General features: G+C 45.1%; 1 protein-coding gene and 1 non-coding gene across 5 annotated transcripts in view; both read right to left on the reverse strand.

Annotated features, from left to right (window-relative positions):
- SLC38A9 (solute carrier family 38 member 9) overlaps positions 1-13,969 on the reverse strand; it is a 247,993-nt gene that overhangs the window by 154,865 nt on the left and 79,159 nt on the right. The gene's annotated exons all lie outside the window — the stretch shown is intronic.
- On the reverse strand, positions 3,758-3,921 carry LOC115463800. The gene has a single exon (XR_003941084.1). It is a non-coding gene; the product is annotated as a U1 spliceosomal RNA (small nuclear RNA).

A 13,969-nucleotide genomic window follows, 5' to 3' on the forward strand; every position in this document is an offset into this window, starting at 1 on the left:
TGGCGGTTGGACATCCATGCAGCAATGTCGGATAAGCAGGCCGATACCAAGGAGAGAACCCTGAGGCACACCAACAGAAAGCGGGATGGAAGTTGAAGAGGATCCGCCAGAGTGAACACTGAAAGAACGAAGCGAGAGGTAAGAGGAGAACCAGGAAAGAACAGGGCCCTGGAATCCATGTAAGGACAGCGTATCCAGGAGTATAGTGTGGTCAACAGTGTCGAAAGCAGCAGATAGGTCAAGAAGGATAAGGATAGAATAGAGACCTCTAGATTTAGCCAGTAGTAGGTCATTAGAGACTTTGTTAAGTGCAGTTTCAGTAGAGTGAAGAGGGCGGAAACCAGATTGGAGTGGGTCAAGAATAGGTTGTGAAGAAAGAAAGCCAAGACAACGGTGGTGAAAGACACGTTCAAGTAATTTGGACAGGAAAGGGAGAAGGGAGATGGGGCGATAGTTGGAGGGACAGGTAGGGTCAAGTGAAGTTTTTTTAAGGAGTGGAGTAACAACAGCATGTTTGAAGGCCTTAGGAACAGTTGCAGTGGAGAGTGAAAGATTAAGGATGTGACAGATGACTGGGATGATAGTGGGAGAGCTAGTGTTAAGTAGGTAAGTGGGAATGGGAGGAAAGAAGAAGGGCAATTTCCTCAGCAGAAACTTCTGAGGAGGAAAAAGAAGGAGAGTAGGGGGTGAGGACTAAGGGAGAGAGAGGTGGGGGGGGGGGGTTTGGATGAAAATTCAAGGTTAATCTTACGGATTTTATCGTGGAAGTGCTCAGCTAGGGTCTGAGGAGAAAGAGATGGGGGAATTGGGGACGGAGTTGGGGGAATTGTTGGACCCAGTCTCTGGTTACTGCTTTCCTATCTTCTTTTAACTCTTTCGAAGTATCTCCTTTTTTTTTCTCTTCTATATTTTTCACCTTCTATACTGCATCCATCCCCAGTACTTATCTGTTCTTTTCAGCTTCCTTCCATTTTTTGTCTATGCATTCAGATTTCATTCATGTTAACCAGACTTTAATCTCCCTCTTTTTACTGCGTCTACCTACAGCTTTCCATTTCTTTCCCTCACTCTGGCCCTCATTTTCACGCCCCCTTCCATCCATCATCTTCTCTTTCTCTACTCCTGCAATCCACCACCTTCTTTGTCTCTCCCTCCCCCATGACCTTCCAGCATATCCTGTTCCCTCCTGCCATCCTCTCTTGTCTTTCTCTCTCCCCCCTGTAATCCAGCATCCCTTCTTTTGTCTCTCTGCCCCACTACTAGGCAGCATCCCTTCTCTTGTTCCTCTCTCTCTTTTCCAACTGCTAGCAGCATCCATTTTCTTGCTGACCATCCAGTATCTCCTATTTCTCTACCCCCCCTGCACCCACCATCCAACATTGCCTCTATTTCTCTGTTCCTCTGGCATGCATTGCCCTTCTCTCTTTTCTTCCGCCTGCACCATTCAACATTGCCCTATCTCTTTCTCTCACGCCACAAATCAAGCACTGCCCCGTTTTTCCTCCCCCCTCATCATCCAGCATTGCCAACGCCCCCCCCCCCCAAAATCATCCAGCATTGCCTATTTATCTCTCTTCCCCTGGCATGCTGCATTGCCCCAATCTTCCTCCCTCCCTGCACCATTCAGCATTACCACTGCCCATCTCTCTTCCCCCCATCCAACATTGCCCCTCTCCCCTTTTATGTCTCCTCTCTATCCCAGCCCAGCCAGTATTGCCAGTCTCTCCTTCTGGGATGCAGTACTGCCCCCGTCTCTCTTCTTCCCCCCCCCAAACATTTAGTATTGCCCATGCCTATCTCCTTATGTTCCAGAACTGGCCCTCACTACTGCCCCCCCCCCATCTAGTATTGCACTGTCTCTCCCTCCCCTTTCATGCACCACAATATCCTTCCTATTTCCATACTAACAACCAAGGCAGAGGTACAGGACTGCGGCTGTCTGCCTGCTGCCACTACTTCCTGTGCCAGTGTTGCCACCTCCAAGGTAAACTTCTTGGCCAGAACAGGAAGCAGTAGTGACAGAAGCAGTGCATGAAAAGGGAGGGAGAAAAAGGGTAAGACGGGGGGGGGGGGGGGGGGGGGGGTGTGTGTGTGTCTGGGAAACGTCTTATATAAGGGTGCCTATGATTAACTTTTATATTTAATATGTTACACATCATACTTCCCCCCCTCCCCCTGATGCAGTTGGTCTGCTATGTATAGACAGATACTGGAAATGACCAAGATGTGGTGGGAAGATATGCAAAGAATATGAGAAGCACAATGATCTATATAAATAATTCTCACCTCAAACATTCTGAAGCTCACTCTGTGGCAGGGAAACACTGAAGCCCTGCACTGTTGGTAGGCTAGGCTGTCAGAACCACTAACTTTCTCTCATGCACCACTCACTCTCACTCTTAGACCCGCCCTCAGCCACGCCCCTTCCGGACATAATTCACAATCCCAACGTTCTAAATGAAGCTGCAACTTCCTCTTGCATGGTGGTGTAGATTGGAATGTGTCTTTTTCTCCATGAGTGTCGGCCCCGCCCTCACGTCACAATGTCGAGGGCGGGGCTATGCAAATCGCTCCCCCCCTCCCACGTCAGCTGTCTTCACAACGATCCGGCCCACCGCAGTAACAGCAAGACCGATGTCCACCTCACACATCACCGCCGCCGCACCCCCTTCCCTCCTTCGTCAGCTGTGTTAAAAAGGAAGCCACTCACCGCACCGACAGCAGCAGCGGATGCACAGCTCACACATCGCCGCCCCTCCCCCTCCGACGTCAGCTGTGTTTAAAAGGAAACACCCCACCGCTGTGACAGAAGCGGATGCACAGCTCACACTTACCACCGCACCCCCCGGCCCAAGGTCGACGGTCCTCCTCCCCCCCCCCCAGGTCGACGCACAGGCTCTCTCAGCGCCCCGCCCTCATTTCCTGTTGGCCGGGACGCTGAGAGAGCAGGGGAAAGCTGAAGGCGAGCCTGCCCTGTGCTCTTCTGTGCTTCTTTTACAATCAGGAGGACTTCAGTCAGGTGAATTAGTTGAAAGCGATGCCTGCGTCGACCTCTGGGGGGGGGGGGGGGGAGGAGGAGACAATATTAACATTCCAGATTTATGTCCCTGTCTAAAAACTTTTAATTATTGCCCCCTTACCAGTTTGCCCAACACAGGTATAAAAATCGTTGTGGGAAGCTGCCAAAGGCATCACAAAGGGCTGTTAGGTTGCTCATGCTGTATATATGAACACGAAAAGAGAGCTCAAGATAAGTCAGCTACAGAAAGAAGTTAAATGAGCTGTATTAGTCTATAAACATTCTGTGGAGCCTGCTGTCTTTAACAATCTGTATGCATTGAAAGGTCAATTAAATATATTATTCCAAGTACAATTATAATAAAGCAAAGTAAGTTCACACCCCCCCCCAAACACACACACTCGCCACTCCCTCTGAGTTCAACGCACCCTCTCTCATTTTCAGACACACACATACACACTCTGTATCAATCTCCTTGCCCATCATGCTCAATACACACCCTTCAAAATTACTATTACTACAGTTCCTTAAACAACTAAACACATTTCAAGAAAACCTTCCTGGTGCTCCTAGTAAAATATAAATAAAAAAACTGCAAGAAAAGGAATTAAATAATCTGCAGAAAGCTTGTAACTGACAAAAAAACATATAAAAAAAATTCATACGTTAAACTAAACAAAAAGAAAAGATTTGAAACTGCTTCCCTGACACACTTGTCTATTTTTAAACCATGTTTGCCAGGGGAAAGCGCGAACGCAGTCCCCCACTACCAGAAATTATGCAGTCGAGTTTCCCGCATTTGGGGAAATCGCAGGGGTCAACCCAACCGAAGTGCAATGGATGAGCCTCACCCTGGGAGAACCACCTTCCTGATCATGGTATCTCCCCTGCCAGGTAAGTATGAGTTGGTATAGGAAAGTCTGCCATGTCCCTTCTCATTCAACACTTTACACAGAAGGGAGGCAATTCCACAGTCTCCTAAAAATCAACTCTTTCAGATAAGATTATCATTCAAAATTGTGCTCACTAGAAAAAAAAAACGCTTACTACCATTTAAAAAGCCCCCTCAAGAACAATTAAATTGTATCCTGCAAACTAGATGCCATTTCCCATAGTTCTGTTCACATCTAGTATTTGCATATAGTGACGTCCTAGGAGAAAAGACCAATTTATTTGTTTGAGAGCTGATGAGCGCTCACTCCCTGTTCTCATTCCCTGATATTTGTGTTTTATTTACCCAGTTTACAGTAAGGGTACTTTAATAATTACAGCATAACTTTCTGAACATTTTATGCTTTATTTTGGCGGTCATTATGAGAGAGAGAGAGAGAGAGAGAGAGAGAGAGAGGGAGGAGATCTCATCTATACTGGTGCATGAGCAGAGGTGCTTGGCTCTCAGGAAGTCTGTATCACAAACTCCATTCTTTCCCAGCTCTCAGCTTTGCTTGCGTATTTTGACGATTAGTTACAGAGAAGGAAACTGGAAATGACTTTCTGATTTATGAATTAAACAGTATGGTTGCTATGCTATTCCACTTTAAATGTTAATAAAAACAGAATGCAAGGTGATACTTTTTATTAGGCTTACAATACATTTTGGGCTAATTTTCAGGCATTAAACCCCCTTCCTTAATACATTTTACAAGCTTTGTTAATCCCTCCTATTACTTCTTACTTATTCATTAACCACATTATTATTATATCTTCTTAAAGACCTTGTTATTTCTTTTTCTTTTTTACTTGTTACTATGTAAGCCGCATTGAGCCTGCCATGTGTGGGAAAGCGTGGGGTACAAATGTAATAAATAAATAAATAAATAAAGAGAAGCATGAACATCATAAAACTGATATAAGGAACTCCTTATATCATTTTGATGCCTCAAAAGTCACTAAAAAAGCTGGGATAGGCATAAAAAGTATTGTTTTTATAATTTTTACTTACTTTAATGCTTAAAAACAGCAAAAAATGCTATGCGTTCCAATAACATCTTAAGTTTTGATGACACGTATGTCTCAGACAAGGACTGTAGTGCTTTAGTAAAACAGCAAGTTTATGCTTAAGAGGAAAAACTATCCTTTGCTGGTGCCATTGTATTTTTACCATACATCTTATAAAAAGCTTAGAATAATAAATTTAATATTTTGAATCTAAATAATCATATGAATATAAGCATAACTTCACAAAAATACACCAAATAGATCACCATGCTCACCAATACTATTAATAAAATCATAAAATGAAAAAAATAATACAATCCATAAATGAAGAAAATACTATTTAATCATGTAATGCAAATAAAAATATACAAAAAGAGTAAAACACATGGGAAAACCCACACACAAATGTGGCATGAGTACTAGGGAAGATGAAGAAAAATCAAACACACAGAACTATCAAGTTCTTGGTTAAGATAAGGGCAATTGTTTAAAACACCTCCTGAGCTGTTACTACCTTAATAAATTTCACTTTGGACCACATTAGATTGCTTTGGCCTGCTCTTTTGTTTGCCAATCTCGCACTTGTAGACTGATTGCCAGTTTATTTTCTGGGATGATCCATACAAATTCAGGTGTAAGGCTGACAAATGTGTTCCATCAAGAATTGAAAATAACATACCACCTTTCTGTGGTACAACCAAAGCAGTTCATTGATGGGTTAAATATACGCTTTTTTGTTGCTGCTTTGAGATGGAGTACTCACAGTGGTCAGGTTACCTTTCATAATAGGGGGATGAGAGAGGGCTTAATGCTCTCCTCTTTTACGCTTTTTGCATTTGTTTCTATGTATGGCCTCTTCTAATATAATAATTTGCTCATTGAACGTTCGAATGTGTCTCACTGGGATCGTAACCTCTCATGACATCACTGGCCCGCACTAGAACCCTGCTTGCCTGATGTCAGGAGATGTTACTACTCCTAGCAGGGAGGCGGGAAGCGCGCGATGACGAGAGGGCAGAAACGTTGCTCTCGAGGAGCTGCTCCTCCAAAGTTCTGTGGCTGCCTGGGTTCGTAACAGGCCCCGCCCTCGCATAAAACGTCATGATGTTAGAGGGTGGGGCCTGTAACGAACCCTCTCTCTCTAAGCCAAACGAAACCACCTTCCCATGAGGTCGCCGCCCCCGCAACCCCCCTCGAAGTCGCAGCCCCCACACCCCCCCTCTCGGTGGCAGGTGTCCACATACAGAGCAGAGCAAACAAAGATGATTCGTCAGTCAGTCAGTCCTGAGCAGCAGCAGCCACTCATCAGCATTTGGGGTCAACGGCGCTGGGGAGCGCACGAGCTGGCTGGCAGGCAGAGCTTGCATACGTCGCGTTGGTGAATAGGGAAAGAGCATGGGCTCCCGTTAGCATGACGTACGCAGAGTTGAGCTGGGAGAGCAGCGGGGAGGGCGTAGGAAGTTGAAGCGCAAACCTCTCTCTTACACACACACTCTCTTTGTCTCTCTCTCACACACACTCTTCTCTCTCTCAGCCAACCCCCACCCCTCCACACACACACACAGCATATTAGCAAAGCAGAGACGTCGGAGCATCACTCAGCCCCATACAGAGGACACCCGCAAACCTCTCTCTTTCAAACACACACACTCTCTCTCGTCTCTATCTCACACACACTCTCTCTCTCTCTCTGTGACACACACACACACACACTCTCTCTATTAGCCAAGGGAGGGGATGACCCTGGAACTCAGAGGGAGGGGGCCCCTGGCACATACTCTCATTCTCACACACACACACACTCGCACCCAGTCTCACTCTCTCTGTCACACACACTCGCACATTCTCTCTCTCTCTCACAGAGTCACTCTCACACACACTCTTTCAAACATACACACTCCGAGGAAAACCTTGCTAGCGCCCGTTTCATTTGTTTGCGAAACGGGCCTTTTTTTACTAGTAAGATAAATAAGCAGTTATTTAAAAAAAAAACAAAAAACTGTAGCATTAGACTGCGACTCCGAAACAGAGTTGCTTAGTGTTCAGTGAATGACACAGGGACAAAGTTTGCCCCTATCCCTGTGAGTTCTGTACCGTCCCCACAAGCTTTGACCCCCACCTGCACAAGCCTCAAACTGTGTTTAGTACACCAGAAATATAGAAAGAGATGCATTTACTCCTGTACTGTGCAAAATATAAAGATGGTACATGCCAGGGATGTTTTATGGGAGTGCGACTAGGCCAATTGCCCTTGGCCCCTGACCAGAGAGCCCTAAGCCTGATGAACGGTGAAGTGCAGACTGCCAGTGGGTTTTGGTGTTTCCTCCCAAATTTCTGCCCTGGGCCCCACCATATCTCTAACACTAGTTCTGGCAAGATGTACATTTCAAATCTGACATACTCTAATCAGAAAATAGAAAATAAAATTATTTTTTTTATACCTTTTGTGGTCTGGTCATTGTATTTGTAAAATCATGTTGATCTCAGGCTCTGGTTTTTGCTTCTGTGTGTCTTAACTCCTCTCTCCATGTCCACCATCATCTTCCATTGCTATGTCTCTATTGTCCCCCGTGTTCAGCATCTCCTTTCTGTATCCCTATACTTCCCTGTGCTCATATCCCCACATCTATCACTACCTATTTCTCTATCCTCTCCCCCTGTGTCAAACAACATCTCCCTTCTATGTCGGGCATTGCTCTTCTGTGTCCATATACCATCCCCACACTGCATCTCCCCTTTCTATCCCTGTTCCCCTCCCCCCATGCATATAATTTGTCTCTCCTCTCCAACCCAACTTGTCACATCCCACCTATTCCAGCATCAGGTTCACTTGCCTGCATCTCTTTCCCTTTCTCCTTCCCACTGTAGGTTCAGTATTTGACTCCCTCTTCCTTCTTCCCCTTGGTCCGGCATCTCTTTCCCTTCGCTGTAGCTCCCCCCCCCCCCCCCAAACAGGGTCCACCCAGCACCTCTGTCCTTTTCCTTCAGCCCCCCCCCCCCCATGGGTTTCTCTCTTCTCCAACCAACCCAGCTTTCTCTCCTCTTCCTCCATCCACCCCAGAACCCGGTTCACATGCCTGCACTTTTCCCTTCCCACTCTGGGTTAAGTATTTGAATTCTTCATTCTTCCCCTTGGTCTGGCATCTCTTTCAATTCCCTGTAGCCCCCTCCTCCTATGGGTCCAGCCAGCCAGCCAGCCAGCCCCCACCTCCTCTTCCTCCTCCCCCCCCCCCCCATGGATTCAGCCAGCACTTTCTCCCACCCTTACCCCCACAGGTGTCACTCAAGGAGGTTTTGGTGCCACTTACACTTTCCTGCAGCCAGCCAGCAAGAATCAACACAATCTGGCTCTGTGTCTTTCCTCTGGCCAAGTCTCACCCTCTCTACTGCAACTTCCTGTTTGATGCTAAACAGTAAGTTGCAGTAAAGAGGGCAGGACTTGGCAGGAGGAAGACCACAGAGCCAGCCTGTGTGAATCACTGCCAGCTGACTGCAGGAAAGTGTAAGTGACTCCACTATCGCAAGAGACACCTGTTCTGTCCTCCGACAGCCTCGCACTAGTTTATAACGTGATCCTAAAATGTGTGTAATGCCTTTACTGTTATTCTCAGTCCCAAGGACTATCATTGCTGCAGTTTCCCCACTGGAAAAATACATGAGCAATGCACTGTGGGTAATGTAGTTCACAGGCAGTGCAACCACACTTGTTTGGCTGTGTAAGAACTGCTATCACTGGTTGTGAGGCTGCTCAGACCTTCTCTCTCTCCCTCTCTCTCTGCCAAGCTTGGCTCTTTTGTCTTCCTGCTCAGTCTTACTATTCTGTCCACAGAGGTCAGCCAGGTATGACCTTTCCCTCCTATCTCTAGGACTACCCCTTGCTATCCGATAGCAGGCTCTGTCCCCAGTGGTCTCTATCTGCTCCTCCCTGTGTGAAGCCCCACCACTTCTTTGTCCTTTCAGCCACGAGGGGCTTCTTCCTCCATTACAGCCAGGGACATGGAGCCAACACCATCTCGCTCCAGACAGCTCTGTCCTGCTCAAACTCCCTGTAACGAACCTGGATTTTTTACCCTGTAAATATCTTCTTCCAAATGAGATATTGCACATTGCAGTCACCCAGCTTTGGACTATTTCTACCTGTTCAACTACCTTCTCCTCCCCCTGCAATACAACTACCTCTCTTCAGATCTATCTGTGAGTAAATTATCTGTGATTTATTCAATAAAAGAGACTTTATAAAATAATAGAGACTTCAGGTGATTGCTGCGCCAGGGTTATGCTCCATGATATTGGGGCTTCTAATTACCAAGCTCCAAGAGTCATGACAACACCCACTAGGGAGGGGGGAGAGAGAGAAGAAGGCTTTTTACCATTCCCAGGGGGCAGTAAAAAGTTTGTTCCCACATCCGCAAGTGTTGCTGTTACCGTGGATTTACTGTGGCTTACTGTGGTACATCCGTGGTAACGGTAACCATGTCATTCTCTAGTGTTGAGCAGGAAGAGGTGGTGGTTGGAATCAGCAATATTGACAGAAGAGATAGGGCTGGCCCAACCATTAAGCAAAAATAGGCAATTGCCTAGGGCAGAAGTCAAAGCAAAACAATAGATCCTATCGATCACACAAATTGAAACAGCCATCAGTACATACTTTAACCTGCATTTTTATAGGATTTTTGTGTGGTGATGATTGTTGAGTTTGTCAAAATCTTGGGGGGGGGGGCGGGGGGCAGCAGCAGGCTAGAGCCATGAACGTGATTGGGAGGGGTACAAGGCTGAAGGTTCGCTTAAGACTCACCACTACTTTTGCCCTAGCACTAGGATAATTTTTTTTTCTAGTTCCTGCCCTTATTCCTCTTAGTCACTATCGGCCTGAGCTCTCTCACAGTTACTGGCAGCCCATATTCCTCCTCTCTGCACCAAAAAGGCCAATGACAGGTTGAAGAAATTTGAAATGAAGCTAGTAAGCACAGGTTTATAAGATGGTCATAAGATTTTTCAGAGAAAACAATATATCTCATCTAATGTATTTTGCAAAAGTTCATATTAAATCTCACATGCTATGTTTACTTATTTGCATTAGCTAATGAGGTAAGAATTACCCTTTGATTGTCCACATACTTAAAAGGCCATAGTGGAAAAAAAAAAACCTCAGTGTGTGCCAGTGTTGGTCAAAGTACTAAGGTAAAAGTGAAAAAGTTACCAATACAATACTTTGAGTAAAAAGTAAAAGTACCACAATTATAAAGAATGCAACTATTGTTAAAATTTTCATCCCAACAACTTTATTGCCCTACTGTTCAATCCTCTTTGCTTTTAGTAAAGCTGAATTTTTGAAAATGACTGGTCACTCATGCTAGTGCGCTTGCGAGTCATTAATCCTGCACAACTGAAAAGGTTTTCTTTTTTTCCACTTATTTATATTTTGTCAATGAAATACAGTAGATACTCCATACATCATTATTATGCATTATACCATCGCATGAGCCTCTGACAACAATAAACCAAACATAGTATTTATGTAATTCTAACAGTATTTCTCCTATTTGTCTTTAACAATCGAGATCTCCCATCCCCCTCCCTCAACATCCCTCCCTCCCAACCCCCCCCCCCCCCCCCTTCTTCCCCTTACAAGAAACTATAGATTCTGGGTAGAAGACCATTTATCATACAAGTTCCATACTTTCTGATGTTGGGCAATTTGTCCTTTCCTTATAGCTGTGAGTTTTGACATAAGTTGAATTGTTTTTAGTTTTGCTAAGACAGTTCGCAGTCCCGGAAGCAATGGCTCTTTCCATGCTGCTGCTAGAAGTATTTTACCTGCCACAAACACTTGTGTAGCAAACTGATGGATGGTTTGCTTGCCTCTTGGTGGTCTAAAATGTAAGAGACAACAGTCCATACTCCTAGGATATTCAAATCCTATCACAGTCTGTAGGAATCCCAAAATTTCAGTCCAGTATTCTTGTGCTTTTTGCATGTCCACCATATATGGACCATATCTCCCACTTCACCGCACTGTCGCCAACAGAGGGCCGAACCTTTTTTTATACATCTTCACTAAGCGGCTAGGACTATAGTACCAGCTATATAAAATCTTGTGTCCACTCTCCATCATTGCACTGGAGACTGACACCTTAAACAGAGACTTAATTGCCCTAGCCCATTGAGAAGGTTCAGGTTGAGCCCCCAGTGCTGCCTCCCATTTCTTTAAGTAATATTCTATTGGATTGTGTGATGTTAGTAGTGCTTTATATATTCTGGATATACTTCTCTTCCCTCCTCCACTATGGATCCCCTTCTCCAATAATGTCTCTGTCAATCTCAGTTCCTCCCCTGCTCGTCGTTTGATAAAATCTCTGACTTGAAAATATTGAAAGGCTTGCATTGGGGATAACCCATGTTCCCTACTCAGCTCCTTAAAAGAGGTAACTTCTCCGTCCTCACACATCTGACCAAGTTCACTTAAACCCATGGCCTCCCACTCCTGGTATGCAGAATCCAAGAGTCCAGGCCCAAACTGGGGAGCAAACCGCAGAAACATGTGTTTGAAGTATGTATGCTCAGGGAAGAATCTTTCTCTAATCCCAATCCAAACTGAAAAGGGCCATTGGAGCAAAGTTGGGTTGTCTTTGGCAATTTCTATCAATTTGTGTTTTGGAAGCCAAGGGATAGCTCTACGTGGGATTGGTGCCACCCATCCCTGTTCCAGCTGGACCCATGGTTTACTTGTATCCTGCATCCATACTGCTAAAAGTGTCAGGTGCGCTGCCTGATAATAGGCTTGAAAGCAGGGGACCCCCATATCTCCTCTATCTTTTGGTTGGCACATCACCTCTGTTCTTACTCGGGGCGGCTTTTTTTTTTCCATATGAAGGAAAATACTTTCCTCTGTAGGCCTTTTAGGAATGCGTCTGGTAGAGAGATTGGTAATGCCATGAAGAGATACAGTAATTTTGGAAGGATTGTCATTTTTACAGCACTGATTCGTCCCATCCATGACATCGTCAGGCCTTCCCATCTTTCTAATTCTTCAAATAGAGCTTGCACTTTATTTGGAAAATTGCTGTTAAATACGTCTTCTAGCCTGCGTGGAATATTGACCCCCAGGTAACGAATATATTTAGTTGCCCATCTATATGGAAACCGAGACTTCAACTGACTAAGTTGCTCCTCGGGTATATTTATATCTAGTGCCTCCGATTTGTCAAAGTTAATTTTGAAACCAGATACTGCTCCATATGCTCTTATTATTTCATCTAGTTTGGGGAAGGCCTTCGGAGGGTCCTTAAGTGTTAATAGGATGTCATCCACGAATAGGAGGATTTTTGTCTCCAATCCCCCCCCCCCCCCATCTGGGACCTCTAATCTCGGGTGCTGTTCTGATCTTTATTGCTAGGGGCTCCATCACCAGTGCAAAGAGCAGTGGGGACAGATCACACCCCTGCCTGGTGCCTCTATGTAGTAAGAATGATTTTGAGAATGAACCATTAACCCGCACTGAGGCTGCTGGACTTTTATAAATTAAACTCAACCACTCCGCATATCTGCCTCTAATTCCCAATCTCTCCAGCACTGCGAAAAGGAATGACCAGCTGACTCGATCGAACGCTTTCTTGGCGTCCAGGGATAGGACACATAGTGGGAATCTAGTTAACTGCGCACACTGAATTATTTGTAATGCTCTCCTTATATTGTCAAAAGTCTGTCGATCTTTCACAAAGCCAGCTTGGTCCTCGTGAACTAGTATAGGGAGGTGATCTTGTAGCCTGGTAGCTAGTATTTTCGTAAATATTTTATAATCAACTCCTAATAGTGAAATGGGCCGGTACGAACTACAAACTTATGGATCTTTTCCCGGTTTGGGTATAACTGTTATAGTTGCTAAGTTCCATGTCGGCGGGAGCCCTGCTCTTATCTCCAAGGAGTTGAAAACCCTCAGTAGGATTGGTGCCAGCAATTTTCCAAAAATTTTATAGAATTTGTTTGTGTATCCATCTGGGCCCGGGGCTTTATTAGGGGCTAAGCTTTTAATGGATTGTTCTATCTCTTCTAGCTCTATAGGACCCAACTGTGCCTGCTCAGCTTCCCTAGATAGTTTAGGAAGCTCAAAGTCTTCCAAGTATGATGTTATATCCTCCTGGGTAGGAACTGACTCCAGAGTGTATAATATTCTCTAAAAGCTGCTTCAATATACTGGGGGTCAGAATGGAATTCCCCCTTATTATCTTGTAGTCCCCCTATCCCATTTCTCGTTGTCTGCTGCTTTAGCTTATATGCTAGTAACCTACTGGCCTTATTACCAAACTCAAAATTAGTCTGGTTCACCTTTTCCAGCTTTTCTGAGAGGTCTGCTAGCTCAAGTTCTTGTATTTTAGTCCGCAGCTCCTGGGACTGAACCTGCAGGTCAGACTCTGTTAGACTACCTTTCTGGTATTTTTTTCAATTTCAGCCAATTGCTTACGTAGCTCTTTTTCCTCAGCACAGCGCAGCCTCCAGATTTGTGAACGAAGGGCGATGAAGTGTCCTCTCATTACAGCTTTAGGACCCTCCCATAGAATGATCGGGGAGACTTCTCCATTGTCATTGAAATGAATGTACTCTTTAATATGCTGCTCCACACTAACTAAGTTGACTGGGTCAGCAAGTAGCGCGTCATCCAGTCGCCACGTGCGGGCCTTCCTATTAGTGTATTGACCTCTTAGCTGTAACACTACTGGCGAGTGGTCTGACCAAATGCGGGGGAGAATCTGATGAGATTTTACACAGCCCAGGAATGTAGGGTCTCCCAGCCATAGATCTATTCTACAGGATGTCTGATGAACTGAGGAATAGTACGTATAACTGCGTGTGGTGGGATTATCTCTTCGCCAGAGATCTATCAGTTGCCAGCGTGTTGTGAAGTCATGTAACTTGCGCCTATCTTGTCTCAAGTAGCATGCAGTAGTGGTTGAATTATCTAACTGTGGGTGCATGGTAAGGTTAAAGTCCCCTCCTATCAGTAGGGAGCCTTCA

Source organism: Microcaecilia unicolor, chromosome 2, assembly GCF_901765095.1.
Source record: "Microcaecilia unicolor chromosome 2, aMicUni1.1, whole genome shotgun sequence".
NCBI classification, from domain to species: domain Eukaryota; kingdom Metazoa; phylum Chordata; class Amphibia; order Gymnophiona; family Siphonopidae; genus Microcaecilia; species Microcaecilia unicolor.